Source organism: Pleurodeles waltl, chromosome 10 (genome assembly GCF_031143425.1).
Source record: "Pleurodeles waltl isolate 20211129_DDA chromosome 10, aPleWal1.hap1.20221129, whole genome shotgun sequence".
In the NCBI taxonomy this organism is placed as follows: domain Eukaryota; kingdom Metazoa; phylum Chordata; class Amphibia; order Caudata; family Salamandridae; genus Pleurodeles; species Pleurodeles waltl.
Window position 1 is genome coordinate 1,049,768,393 of NC_090449.1, and position 18,673 is coordinate 1,049,787,065.

Consider the following 18,673-nt stretch of genomic DNA (forward strand, 5'->3'; position numbering starts at 1 on the left):
TCCAACGACCCACATCAACCCTTGGCTCCAAACACACTTGGAGAAAGCACAGACTGAGAGTATGTACAGGTGCTCAAGGGCACACATCAACCCTTGGCTCCAGACACACTTGGAGAAAGTACAGACTGAGAGTATTTACTGGTGCACCAGGACCCACATCACGCCTTGCCTCCAGACACACTTGGAGAAAGTACAGACTGGGAGCATTTACAGGTGCCCAAGGACCCACATCACTTCTTGGCTCCAGACACACTTGAAGCAAGTACAGACTGAGAGCATTTACATGTGCCAAAAGACCCACATCACTCCTTAACTCCAGACACACTTGGAGAAAGTACAAGCTGAGAGTATTTACAGGTGCCCAAGGACCCACATCACCCGTTGGTCGCAGACATACTTGGAGAAGTACAAACTAAGGGCCAGATGTAGCAAGGCATTAGCGCCTCGCAAACGGCGAAAAACGCCGTTTGCGAGGCGCTAATGCCTGCGCACGATGCAGAAACACATTTTGCGAGTCGGAACCGACTCGCAAAATGTGTTTCCGACTCGCAAATAGGAAGGGGTGTTCCCTTCCTATTTGCGACTCGCACCACGATGTAAGTTGATTTGCGAACGCGAAAGCGGTCGCAAATCAACTCGCAGTTACCATCCACTTGAAGTGGATGGTAACTCATTCGCAAACAGGAAGGGGTCCCCATGGGACCCCTTCCCCTTTGTGAACGATCACAAAATTATTTTTTTCAGAGCAGAGCAGAGCTATGGACCACTGCCTACCCTTAAAAAAACCGAAACAAAAGGTTTCGGTATTTTTTTCTAAGTGCAGCTCGTTTTCCTTTAAGGAAAACGGGCTGCAGATAGAAAAAAAAAACTGCTTTATTTAAAAGCAGTCACGGACATGGTGGTCTGCTGTCTCCAGCAGGCCACCATCCCCGTGAGTGCCCAGACTCGCTATGGGGCCGCAAACTGCGACCCACCTCATTAATATTAATGAGGTGGGTCTTTGCGACCCCATAGCGACTCGCAGAAGGTGTCTGAGACACCTTTCTGCATAGCAAATTGCGAGTTGCAATTTGCGAGTCGGAAGGACTCGCAAAGTGCAACTCGCAATTTGCTTTCTACTTACATCTGGCCCTAAGAGTATTTACAGGTGCCCAAGGACCCACATCACCCTTTAACTCAGACACACTTGGAGAAAGTACAGACTGGGAGCATTTACAGGTCCCCCAGGACCCACATCACATCTCGAATCCAGAGACATGGTAGTAAAGTAAAGATCAAAACTTCTGGGGGCTAAGAATATCTATTGGATGTGACCCTGAAAATACATGGGTACGCAATAGTGGTGCCCAACGTGCTCCCTTCAACATCCTAAGGGACACTAGGGGTTTTCACTCTGGTTTCAAGTCACACATTGTACCCTCAGGGAGAGGACCATGGATACTTAATGCATCCCTCCTTAGAGATGGGAATGACATCCTACCAAGGTCTGTTAACAGTTATGAAGGAAGCCCAGAATGTTGATTATTACCTCTTCCTTTGTAAACATGGGCAACAAGGTGACCACCCTCCCAGATACTGTGCCCCAGCACTCACCTCCAGCTTCGCAAGAACAGGGTTCCCACTGACAGGTGCATTTCACACTTACTACAGAAGCAGATCTTAGGGGTACCACTGAGATTCATTGCTCATGGGGGAGGTCAGAAGCAGTGGGTGCCCTCTAAATGGAATTACCCTTATCAACCAGAAGAGGATCACAGTCCTCAGAACACATGAAATGGCTTCAGGGTAGGTTACCACATGTGTCTGAGTGTTTAAGTACAGTCCTCCCACGTAAGCTGAGCAAAAAAAGACTAAACAGGGGTGGTGGGAGGACAGGGGACACCCCTCATCCGCAAAGGAATGGACAGAGGTCGAATATGACCCTCACCCACAAGGGGGTTTAAAAAGGCTGGGTACCCTCTCATGCACAAAGAGATGGGCAGAGGTTGGGCATGTGCCTCACCCACAAAGGAGTGGGGATGGGCGGAGGTTGGGCATGTCCCTCATGCACTAAGGGGTGGACACATGTTGGGCATGCCTCTCATGCACTATGGGGTGAGGATGGGCAGATGTCGGCCACACCCCTCATGCACTAAGGGGTGGACAGAGGCTGGGTATGCCCCTCATGCAGTAAGGGATGGACAGAGGTTGGACACACCTCTCATGCACTAAGAGGTGGACAGAGGTTGGGCACGCTCCTCATGCACTAAGGGGTGGACAGAGGTTGAGCACGCCCCTCGTGCGCTAAGGGGTGGACAGAGGCCGGCCACGCCCCTCATGCACTAAGGGGTGGACAGAGGTTGAGCACGCCCCTCATGCACTAAGGGGTGGATAGAGGTTGGGCATGCCCCCTCATGCACTAAGGGGTGGACAGAGGTTGGGTACGCCCCTCATGCAGTAAGGGGTAGACAGAGGTGGGGCATTCACCTCATGCACAAAAAACACCTGTCTATTCATTCCAAAAAGGACCTCAAGCTCCTCCTATTTGGCAGATATCCTGGTTAATCACCCTGGGCCAGACCTAAGTACTCTCTTCATCAGGATCTGGACAACCTTCGTTAGGTGACCCCACCATCTACATCGATGCGTCAGTTGTACATCCTTTGACCAGCTGCTGTAATTGTCTCACGTGGTAACTCCTGCGCTCATCTACCGATGTAAATGTCCAAGTTTAATTACTGTAAGTGTAACTTGCTGTAACCCATGTGTCCTGCTCCTGTTGTAAAGCACTCTGAAGCCTTCGGGCCATGCCCCCGCTGTATAAAATTTTAAAAATAAATTAAGGTTTGGAACTGGGAGAAAAAAGTGAAGAGGGAATCGCCAGAGGTTGCAGAACCCCCTCTTCCACAAAGGTGTGGAAAGAGGTTGGAAGTTTCAGGAGGCAGTCTATGAGTAACAGAGGTGCATTGGCAGCTAAGGCAATAGGGGCCTCATTTACAACTTTTTGGCGCAGGGCAGTGCCGCAAGTGTTCTTGCTGTGCTGCCCTCTGTCAAAAAGAAAGGGCAGGAAGGTGCCATAGTAATGGCATACAGCACATTCCTGTCCTTTCTGCCGGAGCACAAATTGGTGCCTAGCGCCAACGCAGGCAGCATTGCACCAGGGACTCCTTCCTCACAAAACCAATCAATGGATGCATTTTCCTCGTTCTATATGTGCTGCAGAATGCACATAAAAAAAAGGAAAAAACGAGGAGAAATAAAGTTATTTCTTCTTGTTACGACTCCCCTGAGGAGGCAAAGTTTTGACGCATTCCCCGGTATAAAGATTCTTGTAAATCTGGAAATGTGTCAAAACCCATGGGTGTTGCATGGGAAAGCTCACTGCAACACCCATGGAACGCCTCCTTGAAGCAGATTAAGGCAAGGCAGTGCTTAGCTCTGCCTTACTCCAGTGATTCCCACTGTGTGGTCCGGGGACCCCTGGGAGTCCGCAACTACTTAGAAAATTAAATAATATTAATAGATTAGGTCCCCAGCTTTCAGTACTGAGTCAGTACGGGGTTCCAGGATTCCAACAATAACTCAGTGGGGGTCCCTGGGATCTGTGAATGATAAAGTGGGGGTCTACAGAATTCAAAAGGTTGGGAACCACTACCTTACTCCATATCAATGAGGCCTGCCCAGCAGAGCATCACACTAAGTGACGCTCCGACAGCAGGGGCCTCTTGTAAATAAGGCCATTGGTGTTAAAGACTAGAGGAGCTGCGATCTTCAGCCCGGCAGGTGCCTAGAAGTGGATTTGTGACAGTGTACTGCTCTACACATCCTACACCATCTTTAACTATGTGGTAGGAGACACTCTAGTAGTGACTAACAAGGTGGGAGTAACATTATAGCTCTGGTTTACATACTTCTTCCCTATAGCTCTGTGGTGGTCCTGCCTAAGGATAGCCATAAATAAAGCGTGTACTGACCCTACACCTGCGGTCCCTTGTATCGTGTATGAAGGATGCTTGTTGTCTGCCTGTCTTCCTTCACCCCAAGTTGGCTTGCGTAACAGCCAAGTTCAGTAGGTGGGTTTTTATAGTTTTTTGCGACCTGATTGAGAGGACTTGTGCATTGAACAGAAGAGCAATATTCAGGTGGGGCCAACCTGCCCCAGACTTCCACACACTTGTATGTGCAGAGCACCTACAAGCAGGATCAGGGGTGTAGCTTGATCAGGAATATTGGGGGGAGGGAAGAGTGTGAACTTCATATTTCCCAACAATCACGCTGGCATATTTTATGAAAATATATTATATGAGAAGCAGGGCATAAGGGGTGGGGTCTTAAAGGACAGTGTGTATTTCTAGGAGTACTTAAAACTTAATATTTTTCAAACTAAGCAATATTTTTTAAGACCTTCAAAACAGAGACAAGACAGTGGGGTTGTGGAGGGGGAGAAAGAAAGAGAGAATGTAAAAATCCCTCTGGAAATCCGAGAGGCACCGCACCATACCCACCTGAAAGGACTTGTACCCAACTATTCACTACAGAATACATTTTAGAGGGGCGTAACACCCCAAACACCCCCCCCCCCCCACCGGAAGCTAAACCCCTGAGCAGGATGTCTTATAATGGGATTCAGATCTCCTCTTGGCGGGTGTATGAAGGTTAGCTCAAGAGTCCAACCTTTGCTTTCCAGGGGCACTGGGTGATGTGTCGCTGAGGAGCACAGGGTGATGTGAGGAGCTCTGGGTGATGTGCACTGAAGAGCAATGGGTGATGTGTCGCTGAGGAGCACTAGGTGATGTGCAGTGAGGAGCTGTGGGTGATGTGCTTTTCGTAGTTTGACTCTTGCACTATGCAAGACTGCTGATTTAAGGATGATAGCACGTTTGTTTGAAGGCGACTATGCCAATCCTACAACAAGTCACAACTGTCGCATTTCTGTAACAGTGTTATTGTGGCCACAATACCAGCATGTGCTGAAGCGACACCCTCATGCGCTTCTTTTATCAGATCTAATCTCTGGTCTTGATTGGGGATCACTCGATCTCCAACCCCAGGAAGTGTTGCATAGGCAACATTCTGTGCACTGATGTGGTAAGAGTATTTTGTAGGGTACGTTTTGGGAGAGGCTTGCCTTCAGCCGAAGCTCTCACAGCAGCCAATATTTAATTATCCAATCTCATCTGGGAACGATTCACTGCAGCCACAGAAGCCGTAGCTACTGCAGATTTGGCTGCTTCATCAGCCAAATTATTGGCAATAACGTATGTACTACATGGACACAGGGTAGCTTATCCTTAAGATCAGCCGCCCTCCCCCACAGAGTTCTGTGTTTTATGGTGTTCCCTTTGGAATCTCTGAACCCGTTCAATCTCCAAGGATTAAGGTAATCATTGTAGGACTGGACGCAGTAGTATGAGTCACAGACAATTAAAGTCAGGAATCCTGGCTCTGTGTGTTCTAGTGCTAAGATAAGGGCTTTGAGTTCAGCCAGCTGAGCTGTGCAGTCCCCAAGGGTCCGTGTGTAGGTATTGGGAGGGTGGAATACACTATCCTTCATCACTTCCCTCATGGCTGCGCAAGCGGCTGAGTATTGATGTTTATTATCTACAGCTGGTTGTGCTGAACCATCAGTTTAGATGACAGTATGGTATCTGTCAAGTGGCAGGATGTCTATAGGTGCAGGGTACTCCTGTTCGAATTGGAGAATATCTTGTGTCTGAAGTTTTGGATCAAAGATAAAATAAACATCGGTAGCAGTCAGGGAGGTTGCCCACTCAATTCAATGTGGATGTAATGCTTTAGCGTTAGGAACGCTTGCTTTGGTGACAGCCTCTAAGGCTTGCACCGGGGTAACGACAATAATGTGTTTCCCTTGGGCAATTGGTCTCTCCTTAATGACAGCCATCTGAACTGCAGTTAGAATTTTTTCTGTGGGTGCAAAACGTTGTTCTGCATTGGAATATAAATGGGATTTATATGCAATGGGCACCGTGTTGCCCTCATTAAAGGTGACATAAGTGACCCCAATGGCACCAGCAATTATTCTGATGACCAAATTTGTTTTGTTGTCACGGGTGTGTAAGTGTTTTGCGTCTAGCATGTCCTGTTGTAGTCCTCTAAGAATGCATGTGTGTTCTACTGTCCAGTGTCTGCCAGAAAAGTCTGGGCGTATTAAGTCATAAAGTGGCATAATCAGGAATGTAAGTTTTGCCAAAGTTAAAGAAACCAAGTAAAGACTGCAGCTTCTTGATCGTTTTTGGTGGCTGGAGTTGAGCACATGTTACTAGAAAGTGCGGGGCCAGGTCTTGATCTCAGTTGATACCTCATATCCTAGGAACTGTACACTGAGAATGGCTATTTTAATTTTCCTAAAATTAAATTTGTAACCAAGGCCTGCGAATCCTAGGGCGATCCGATTGACCCCGGCAAAATGAATGTTGAGGTCGTCGTCTGTGAGATAGATATCATCCACATGGTACAACGCCTAAGGATCAATATCATGCAATATTGATGCGACCCGGGCTGAGAACAGCCCTGGGCTGTCGTGGTAGCCTTGAGGCAAATGGCAGAAACATTTTTGTGAGCCAAAGGAGAATACACTCAGGCCCCGACTTTCATGGGCTAAGTTTCGACAGAAAAAAACTTTGGAGATAGCCAAGGTTGTTTTATATTTTTTACGCACTATGTTGTTTATTAGAGAAAGAAGGTAAAGTGACATCTTCCCCACTGGGACTTAAGGACGTACTCGGGTGGCCAGTCCCTCTTGGCCAGCAGGATAACACAACTAAGTTCATCCCAAAATATCACACCAATGGTGTGCTCTATGTCTGCCACAATTTGGATATTTAAATCACAAACCCTTTCGGGTGGGAGAACGCAGCCGTCCGCAGTCTCGACTGCAATAAAGTCACTAGTTGCTGTCGCATCCAGATGATCTTTCAGACTCTGGCGAAATATTGTGACCTCTGCTGCACTGCCTACCAGAGTCACTGCCCACGTCTTGTTCTTCAGCAATGTTCTCAAGTGTACTGGCATTTTTAATTGACAATGCTGCCACTTTTTTCTTTTTAACCTGTGGCTTTTGTTGTGGGGACTTGGCTTCTTTTTTTTTTTTCTGAAGACTGTGGTGAGTCTTTCTTCTGCTTCACATATTCAGGATGTTGATTAGGACGGCCCCCTCTCTCACTACGTCTATCCAGTGCGCCCTGAAGGGAACGAGAGGGACGTGAATCAGTATATCTGTCAGGACCTTTTGTATTTTCTCTTTTCCTGAGATTATATCTCCTGTCAGAGATCTCCAGGTGTGGAGAATCTACTCTCTGACTTTGTCTATCTTTAATTTGTTTTTGTCTATCCCAGTGCTTTTTAGAACCCTCCTGTGCTTGTTTAGTACCTTCCTCCATTTCAGGCTTTGTCGGCTTGGCTCCCAAACTATCCCGTCCTATACTGGTATAGGTGTTGGAAATAATTTTCAGTAGCTGTTTCTCCTGTTCCAAGTATGGAATCTCTCGAAGATGCTCGCGTATAGCCAGTGCTACTGCTTCCCCTTTAATGTTACTGAGTATGACTGAGGAGACTCCGTCAAAGTCATGCATTAATTTCACCCGCTAGTCTAGGGCTAATGCAGCCCCGTGCTCATTCTGAATTTGTTTTAACACTTCCATTAAATTGGCAAGTGTTGGGGTACCATGTGTAGTAGTGGATATTGCAGTGAAGACTGTACCCCATGTGGCACAGTCATCCACCGAGGGAACCATCCTGAAAGACAAGCACATTGTAAGAATTATGGCGGTAATTCTGACCGCCATGCGGTTACCGCCGAATGACCGCTCCGCGGTCAAAAGACTGCAGCGGCCATTCCGGCTTTCCCGCTGGGCCGGCGGGCGACTGCCAAAAGGCCGCCTGCCGGCCCAGCGGGAAAACCCCTGCAACAATGAAGCCGGCTCCGAATGGAGCCAGCGGAGTTGTAGGGGTGCGACGGGTGCAGTGGCATCCGTCGCGATTTTCATAGTCTGCATAGGAGACAGTGAAAATCTTTGTGGAGCCCTGTTAGGGGGCCCCTGCACTGCCCATGCCGGTGGCATGGGCAGTGCAGGGGCCCCACGACACCCGTTCCCGCCATCCTGTTCCTGGTGGTAAAAAAACGCCAGGAACAGGGTGGCGGGAAGGGGGTCGGAATCCCCATGGCGGCGCTGCAAGCAGCGCCGCCATGGCGGATTCCCTGGGCCAGGGGAAAAACGGCAGGAAACCGCCGGTTTCCCTTTTCTGACCGCGGCTTTACCGCCGCAGTCAGAATCGCCCAGGAAGCACCGCCAGCCTGTTGGCGGTGCTTCCGCTGCCCTCCGCCATGGCGGTCATGGACCGCCAGGGTCAGAATGACCCCCTATATGTTTTTCCTGTGGTCCCATATGGGGAAACACAGCTTCCAGCTGATTTGTTTTCTGGGCTATCCAGAACTGGATTGATTTTCTCTCGTTCTGTGGGCACTTTACCCATGATAGAATGTACTATTTGTGGATTAATCCCAGTAGTAGCCAATTGGTATCCAGCAGCTGTTGGTCGTGCTGGACGCGCTGGTGTAGTGTTCAGAGTTCGCATTACGAACTGAACAAGTCATCTATATAGCATTACTAGCTCAAGGTATAGATTATGCAGATCAGCTGCCTGCATGTTTTGTATACCTGGGTGAGGTGTGTATGTGCCAAACATAGCCCACGTCGGTCCTTCGATACCTATGGGACCTAATCTTACTGGTTGTATTACATGTGGCAAGGCGCCATTGAACCAGTTCTGATGTTCTTGATAAATAATCAGAATTTCAAGGTACTGGTAGGCTTGGTACCGTTGAGGTGCATTTGCGATTCTGTATGTGTGGAATGTGAATGAGCATTGGTCTTCCTCAGGAAAGGTGACCCAAGAGTAGAATGTTTCTGTTTGGTAAGCTTCACTAGCTTCTACTATGAATGTGACATCCCCGCCCTCTTCTGTTAAGCCATGTGCTACTAGGTGTAATGTTAATGCTTGTCTAACGTTCTCGGGAATGTCTATGGCATTAGCCATATTGTGTATTGGGTAAAGAGATGGAACACCAAGTGGGGAGAAAAAGTCCTTTGGTTCGAGCTCTAACAACTTACAGCCTAGTTAGGTGCTCCCTGTTCAGCTGAGGAGGAACTTCCCCAAGGCTACTGACGTCTTCGTATAATGGTACTTAGGGTACCTGTTGTGTGTGAGACAGTGATAGTCATGGTGTCCGTAAATTAGTGCCTAAACACCATCGTTGGTGGTGCCATGTCGTAGTTTGACTCTTGCTCTAGACAAGACTGCTGGTTGAAAGACAACAGTACTTGTGTTTGTAGGCGACTATGCCAATCCTACAACAAGTTGCTACTGTCGTCCCAACCCTCCGGCTCACAAGCATTACCTCACCAAAAACTCTAACAGTAAAAGATGATCTGGGGCAGCCTTTACGCATGGCCTCAAGAGTGCGACATCTCAGGGAGGTCGTGGTTAAAAGGAGGTTACCCCTTTCTCACATGAACATCATGTCTCAATCAAAACACAGGCAATGAAAGAGATGCAGTGAAGTTTTCACAAGGTTTTATTAACAAGACTGCAATCTACTGTAAATTGCATGGGCTGCAATGATTAGGATAATGAATAATGAAAGGAACAGAATGGTAAAAACAAGAGTCATGAATACAAAGACCCCCTCCATCTTACAATAGCGTGAGATGTGATATAGATGTGAAATAAGCCCAAATACCCCAGCATGGTGAACCTAATCTCTAGCCTAAAAGAGAGCTAGGTGTGTTAAACCGAACCTGCCAGTACCGAGCCCATGCGAACAGCCCCTCAACCCTCGTTACCTTGGAATGAGATCTCTAGATCAGACTCAGCTGTGACACGAAGACCGTTTCAGCATCAAGGAGACGAATAGCATAGATAGAGTCAATGACATCTGATAGTAATCCCTCTGATTATCTTGTCTGTGTGAGATGTACTTATACAGATCTGGTAGGACCCCTGATGCAGGTATGGTCCCAAACAACAGATAGGAAGGCATGCTTGGGGCGGCAATTATATAAACAATTTCCTGAAAAGGTACATTATGTTACTGGCACATGAAAGTGCGAAAGTACATAATGTGACAACCTACATATCTTATTTATCTATTACGCTGATAGTGACGCCTTTAAAGAATAGCACTGATAACATGAAAGTAAAACATCTTCCTAACTATAAACATGGCAGACATCTCGGAAGAAATAATTTAATAACTGTGCTTAAACAGAGCAAGCTAAGTAGGTTAAAAGTTACTGGGTGACGGGGGCACAGGCCTGCAAGCCAGAAGGCTAAGCTAATCTCCTGAATCCCATTAATACTATATTGGATCCACTACATGCTGCTGCGGAGCTCTGGGTGATGTGCAGCAAGGAGCACTGGGTGATGTGCTGCTGAGGGCCACTGAGTGATGTGCAGTGAGGTGCACTGGGTGATGTGCAGCGAGGAGCACTTTGTGATGTGCTGTTGAGGAGCATTGGGTGATATGCAGAAGAGGACGGAGCACAGTGTGATGTGCAGCAAGGAGTACTGGGTGATGTGCACTAAGGAGCACTGGGTGATGTGAAGTGAGGAGCACTGGGTGATGTGAAGCGGGGAGCACTGGGTGATGTGAAGTGGGGAGCACTGTGTGATGTGTTGCTGAGGCGCTCTGGGTGATGTGTAATGAGGAGCACTGGGTGATGTGTCGCTGAGGAGCACTGGGTGATGTGTAATGAGGAGCACTGGGTGATGCGCAGTAAGAAGCACTGGGTGATGTGTCATCGAGGAGCACTGAATAAAGTACAGCAAGGAGCACTGGGTGATGTGTTACTGAGGAGCACTGGGTGATGTGCCACTGAGGCGCACTAGGTGATGTGCAGTGAGGAACACTGGGTGATGCACAGCGAGGAGCACTGGCTGATGTGCAGCAAGGAGCACTGGGAGATGTGCAGCGAGGAGCACTGTATGATGTGTCATTGAGGAGTACTGGGTGTTGTGTAGTGAGGAGCGCTGGGTGATGTGTCGCTGTGGAGAACTTTGTGGTGTCCAGTGCTGTCGTGTTTGTCCTGAAAGTGCACTGAGGCCTGCTAATCAGACCCCACTGAGTGCTTAGTCCCTTAAAGTGTACTGTGATTTGGTAAACCCAATTGGCAAGGACTTTACCACCCCTGTAAGGCCCTAGTAAATAGTACAAGTGGCACCTGGGGCAGGGATGGTAAAGGGGTCACCAGGGCTGCAGCACTGATTGTGCCACTCTGTGTGACCGAAGTACAAGCAAAGCCTGCAGAGCTGCCATGCCAACCTGCACAAGCAGCTTGTCTGCTCGAGTTTGACTCTGCCCATACCAGATACACACAGAGTCCCTTCACTGCCCATAGCACAGGTCAGTCACCCCATAAGACAGGCCTCCTGTAGCCCAGGAGGCAGTGTGCATTGTGTTATGAGTGAGGACATATATGCATGAATTTAAAACAATGCTACCACAAGTCACTGGCGGTCCATAGGCTAACATGGGCTGGCACCTGGGCGAACATCAGATGTCCAGCTGCATGATGGCTCGACCGGATTCACACGTATTTGGTGTCAAAGCGTGTGCCTTTTAACCCTGAACACGATTACTGTACCCAGGGTTACCTAGCATGTACCCAGGTGGCATCCTCAGAGGATGTCCACCAAGTTGCCAGCTTTCTCTTGCCTTGGCAGGAAGGAGGCCACACCTCCTCCCTAGGGGGTAGCTAGTGTTTTCAGTGATCAAGGTAGTGTGCCTCAATTCTTTTACCGCTCTTGATATGTAATCTCTTGTCTCCCACTCAAGGACAAAGCCTTTCCCTCCCTGTCCAAGCCGAAAGATCGGAAAATTAGATATGCAGGAGGTGTACACCCCTAAAAGGCTAGCCACACTTTTAGGGTGTGCTAGGAGGTCTGTAAAGCCAAGGAAGAGTTCTGCCATCTTGGCAGACCCTGAAATAGATGATTCTGGGTGGAAAAGTGACATACTTCCACAGGAAGTTATCACCTCAGTGGCGGATTAGCCGTAGGGACTAGAAGCTCATTGACCACTGTCACCCACACCCTTAACCCCCCCCCCCCAAACTTGGATTTAAGGGGCTTTTCTGGCACCAGAATCTCAGTTCTCAATTTGAATCCTAGAAGAGGCACAGAGAAGACACCGTCACGGACAACAGGACTATGGACTCTGCCACAGTGCAAAGATAAGACACTTAGGAGCCCTGAGGAGACCATATACTGGAACTATGTGCTCAGCGTGTGTCTGTGGGAAAAGCTCATATTTCCCAGCAAGAGGTACTCCAGTGGAAGCAGAAACTGAAGCAGACTACCCTGATTGGTGGAACAAGTCCCCTGCAACCTGCAGAAGAATTGTTTTGCTATGGCACATGAAGTGCAATCCGTCGGACCCCTCATGAGTGAGCACAAAGAGAAACGGTGACTTGCACCCCAGGAGCTGTATTGAGACTCACACCAAGTTTCAAGCTGCTACACCACTCCTGTTTACCTCCAGCCAACGAAGTACCCATTGACTACTTTTGCCGCTGTCAAGGCTTATCGGTTGCCAGCCCGGTAACCAACCCCTTTTCGGACATCACCAACTCCAGAGCAAATCTGAGCAATAGTGACCGCACTGCTGAGATCTTGCATCCAGAAGAAGGTGACTACGAGCAAGTGGCAAAGCATCTTTGGCGTGACCCTCCCTTGATTAACAGCTGCAAGACTACCCATGCACCTTGAGCCACCGGACGTAGTACCAAAGTTCCAGCTGTGGAATCCTGGTTCCGGGACCCTAAAGGCCTCTACCCTCAGAGGATAGAGTGTAAATCTACCTCCAAGTGTGTTTTTGTCAAGTGCTGCAACTTTTCCAGCTCTTGCGGATCCCATCAGCACCAAGGACCAGCCAGAGCACCTCTGCACCCGGACTCCCTGGGCAAGCTAACAAAATACTGTCTATTGAGACTTGGTCTAGGGACCCGCAAGCCCTTAACCCCGGGTGTGTTCCACAGAACTCACACCACCAATGACCGTTGGCACACTGTGGTTCCCTCCATTGACTTCGATGGGATCCGCTTGATAACAAAGTGCATTTATTTCTGAAAGCTTTAATTATTTACAACCCTGGTTGTATGTATTATACAAAGTGCATTTTGGTGTCTAAATTAATATAAAAATCTGCTTTATTTTGCTAAACTGGTGTTGGATTTCTTTTGAGTCATGTCAATTAGATATGGTCCATGTTGGTGTTGTGAAATGCTTTACACATGTTGCATCCTTGCAGGCAGGTCGCTTACTCCTTATCACTGCTCCGGTAAGTGCTGCCAATGTTTTGGGCTTATTTGGGCTTGTTTGGGCTTGTCTGGGCTTGTTTGGGCATTTTGGCTTCTCCTCTCCCGGCCTGCAATTTCACCTGCAACCTAACCTCCACACTCCAAATCAAAACAAACAACCGCCTAAGATGCATCCTACTTAACACCCGCTCCATCCACAAACATGCAATTGAACTCTGGGACCTCCTGACCACATACTCGCCCGATGTCGCATTCCTTACTGAAACCTGGATGAATTCGGCCTCAGAACCAGACGTAGCCATAGCCATACCAGAAAACTACAAGATCACCAGAAGAGACTGAATCAACAGACCAGGAGGAGGAATCGCCTTAGTCCACAAAAACACCATAAGAGTCTCCACCAACTCCCACGACACCATCAACTTCGCAGAGCACTTCCACTTAAAAATCCACATCAACGCCAACAACACACTCAGAGGAACACTGGTCTACAGACCCCCTGGACCCAAACTGCAGTTCTGTGATGACATCGCCGACGCCATCAGCTCCCAAGCCCTCGCCTCAACAGACTACATCCTCCTTGTTGACCTAAATTTCCACCTAGAAAATAACAACGATATCAACACCACCAACCTAATCGACAACCTCGCCAACTTCGGCCTCAACAACTCGTCACTACACCCACCCACTCCGCAGGCCACACACTCGACCCCATCTTCTCACCCAGCAACCACGTCTCTTTCAGCCACACCACTGAACTCAGTTGGACAGACCACCGCTGCATCCACTTCTCCTACCAAAAACCAGTCACTCACCACCACCGCACACAACCCCCCCCCGATGAAACTGGAGCAAAATATCAATGGATCAACTGATCTCCACTCTCGCCCGGGCCCCACCCACTAGGACCCTGGACCCCAACATAACCACCACCAACCTGCATCGCTGGATAGAAGATTGCGCCAACACCCTTGCACTGCTAAAAAAAAAAAAAACACCTACCACAGAATCAAGGCCAGCTGGTTCACCCCATAACTGCAGGAATCCAAACGGCTATGTGGCAGAATGGAAAAAACCTGGCACCTTGACCCTACCAACTCAAACCACATCGCTTTCAAGGATGCCCTATGCAAACATCATCAACTGATCCGCACCACCAAAAGGGCCCACTTCAAAAACTGCATCAACGCCAACGCTCACAACAGTAAAGAGCTCTTCGGCATCGTCAATGAGCTTTCCACCCCCAGGACCTGCTCCAACGAACCCCTGCTGTCACAGGAGTTCTGCAACTCACTGGCAACCCACTTCTGTCGAAAGATAGAAGAAATCCACAATAGTTTCAAACCCCAGACCCACCAGCTGACTACAAACACCCAAGAACCCAACGCTCCAAGCAACACCCACCTCATCCATCCCTGGACCCCAATCAACATAGAGGCAGCGCCACCACCATGGCCTCCATCCACTCCGGATCACCATCGGACCCCTGCCCACACCATATCTTCAATAAGGCAAACATCATCATCGCCCCCCACCTCTGCAAAACCATCAACAGCTCCTTTGAGTCAGCCACCTTCCCTAAAGAAACCAAAGGCAGACCCAGACGACCCCAAGAACTACCGGCCGATCTCCCTCCACACCTTCCCAGCCAAGGTAATCAAAAAAATTGTAAACAGCCAACTATCTCGGTTCCTGGAAGACAGCAAGGTACTCGACACCTCCCAATCCGGATTCCGCAGAAACCACAGCACTGAGACTGCACTCGTTGCTGCCACAGACGACATTAGGACCATGCTCGACGAAGGAGAAACAGCAGCACTCATCCTCCTGGACCTCTCCGCAGCTTTCGACACGGTATGTCATCACACTCTCCGCACACGCCTACACAACGCTGGAATCTGCAACAAGGCACTCGACTGGATCTCGTCATTTCTCTCAGGCAGAACCCAGAGAGTCCGCCTCCCACCGTTCCTGTCAGAAGCTTCCAGAATCATCTGTGGCGTTCCCCAAAGATCTTCGCTCAGCCCCACGCTCTTCAACGTTTACATGGCCCCCCTCGCCAACATCTCACGAACCCACCACATCAACATAGTTTCCTACGCAGACGACACTCAGCTTATCCTCTCCCCCGCGAACGACCCTACAACTGCAAAGAACAACCTCCACAACGGACTTCACGCCATCACCAGCTGGATGGAATCAAGCCACCTCAAGTTAAACACAGACAACCCCTCAACTTGGAATGACTCCTGGTGGCCCACCTCCCTAGAAACACTCTCCGCATGCTCCGCAAAATCTTCAAGTGGATTCCCGTCGAAACCAGGAAAACTGTGACCCACGCCCTGGTCAGCAGCCGATTGGACTACGGAAATGCCCTATATGTAGGAATAACAACCAAACTCTTAACAAAACTGCAAAGAATCCAGAACGCATCCGCCCGCCTCATTCTGGACATCCCACGCCGTGACCACATTTCCCCCCACCTCAGAGACCTTAACTGGCTACCAGTATCAAAGAGGATCACCTTCAAACTCCTTATCCATGCACACAAGGCCCTCCACAACACAGGCCCAGCCTACCTCAACGACAGACTCACCTTCCACACACCCACCCGCAATCTTCGCTCCGCCAGCCTCGCCGTTGCCTCCATCCCCCGCATCAGCCGCACCACCGCCTGAGGAAGATCCTTCTCTCACCTAGCCGCCAAGACATGGAACTCCCTACCGCTCCACCTTCGCCAGACCCAAGACCTCTTGACATTCAGGAAACGCCTCAAGACATGGCTCTACGACCAGTAGCTCCCCCACCAGCGCCTTGAGACCCTAACGGGTGATTAGTGCGCTCTATAAATCCTTGATTGATTGATTGATTGATACACATGTAACTATAAGTAGCCTGACTGATCTTGGGCACTCTACCAGGACTGAGCTAAGGTTTATTGGTGTGAACTAGGGATGGGCAAAGAATTCCACTCCACAGGGGGAGTTTGCGGAGTTTTAGTTCGGAAAAACTCTGCAAAGTGATTCGGAACAGAGTTTTTTCTCTTCCAACGTTAAGTTGGCGAGCAAGAGAAATCACTATGTTGGCGAGAGCAAGCGAGAGAAATCGCTATGTTGGTGAGCGCAAGCAAGATTTCTGACTGGGCATTGAGGAAGCTGCCGCTTGCGTTGAAGAAGCTGCTGCTCGAGTAACATTTTTACTCAAATGGCAGAAAGAAGTTGGTGCCCTCTGGTGCTCCGCATGATGCAGTGGGAACTGATATTACAGTGCCGGAGAAACTCCTGGTGCTTAAAATCAGCATGAACAGCGCAACTTCCCCAAACTAACTCCACGTAGCACGGCAGAACGTCTTCTGTATCGATGTGTGGACACTGATGCTGCATGTGCTGAATCTGTTTTGTGCTTCTGACACACTTACACTTTGCTGTCTCCTTTACACCTTGCCTCCCTTATGAGTATACAACCTAGTGTGGTGTCCCTCTTGCACCCTGCACCACCTCCTTGCACACTGAGCGCTCCCTATTATCCTTTACTCCCCCTTTCATTGTGCCAATTGTTTTGAGTTTTTATAGCCAAGGTCAGGCAGGCACTAACTTTATTTTGCTGTGATTCCAGAGCATGAAAGTACAAATAAACAACAATGCAAACAAGAAAAGACACTCCAATATAAATTTCATCCACAATTCCTAATATAAACAACATAACATATAATTATATATTAAACTGACTTTAGGCCCTTGCAGAGGTTTAGCAGCCCGGTTTTAATGCACCCAAAACCATTAAAAAATGTAAAAACTTATTTTAAAATCATTCAAAACTGCAACAATCTTGTGCAGGATTATACATTTTCAAATTTCTGGAATGACAGAAAGGGCATAGAAATAAAGTACAAATGCCCATTAAACATGTCTGACTATAAAGATATGGATACACAAACTTTAATAATAAATAAAAACATTAAAAATAAGCTTGTTAAAATTTCTGATCTTACACAGATTATTGCACAAAAGTTATTTCTTTTATATAAGAAAGAGCAATAGATTGCAGATGAAGTGTGGATGCTTTCTAAAGTGCCCCACCTTACGAAAGAACTATTACAATGCCCTCCCTGCTAAGGGTCCGTCAAGATCTTAACCGTAACGAATGCCAACTGAATGATGCCAGCGCATGGCATACCAAAAGGCTGTCGAGTTTTTACAAAAAAGAGAGAGCAGGTCTGCAGTGTCTAAAATTATATTTTTTAAGAAGGGCAACCAAGTGTTTTTTTCCTAGGGGCCCGTACATTGAACAGAAAAACATACTATGCAGCAGCAGTTCCATTGCATGAGCAAGGGCCTAGCTCCTCCAGAGAATAACATTTTTCAGGGTACCCTAGCATTAGTGGTGAGTAATAAAAAGTGAAACCTCATTAGAATGCTGATAGGGTAACAGACAGGGCCGCAAACCTGTATATGAGGGAATTGAGCAATAGGACACAACTGTGGCTTTATTTTTGTTAGACACCACCCTTTTGGCCATAGCATTAGCTAAAAATAGCTGCTTCACCTTTATCTTACTACTTAACAGGCATAAAGTGGGCAAGGCAAATAAGCTGGAGAGCCTTATTTCCTCCAGAGTCGTTTTAACATATGAAATCCAATGAATTTCAAGGGCTGAGTGTCATTTTAGACAATCCTTAAGAACCCGCTGATTTAAGGAAACAGATTTTCTTGTCCAAGTTAAGTGCCATAATAGCAAGGGGAGAACTTAATTTTATCCATAAGATGAGATGTACCTAACTCATCGTTGCACACAATATTAGCAGTTATTTGGGACTGATAAAAGATTTTCAGGAAAGCATCCCCAACCCGCTGTAACTCCTGGATGTTCACCATACCCCAAATAGCTGCCCCATATGTGGCTGTTGACATATATTTTGCAGCATAAACAGTCAACATCTGGTGTACTGGTTTCATGCCTAACTTCTTGCTGAAGTTTGACACTGCCTAGATGGTCCTTTCAAACATAGCCAGTCTGTTAGCCACCACTGGTTCCCAGGAATACTTGTCATCAAAGAGGACACCCAAATAAGAGAAGCTTTTAGCCTCATCCACCCTACGCTTGTCAACACAAAAGACCAGACACTTCTTTGGCCTTTTATCGCGAATCAGGGCAAACGTTTTGCTTTCATTTACCTGTAAGTCTAGCTCCTTCATGAAAGTGGTATGATTCTCACTCAGACTTTGCAGTACTTGGTCCGTCCTGGCCACAAGCACATCATTGTCTACATACAGAAGTGTGGGAAGCAGCCAAGTTCTAATGTATGGAACATCTCTCGCTTACCCTGCCAGGGCTAGATCCACTCCCTTCATATACAA

At 48.0% G+C, this 18,673-nt stretch overlaps 1 protein-coding gene across 1 annotated transcript in view; it reads right to left on the bottom strand.

The window, feature by feature from the left end:
* Positions 1–18,673, bottom strand: part of LOC138262216 (fatty acyl-CoA hydrolase precursor, medium chain-like) — a 283,496-nt gene that overhangs the window by 145,540 nt on the left and 119,283 nt on the right. The gene's annotated exons all lie outside the window — the stretch shown is intronic.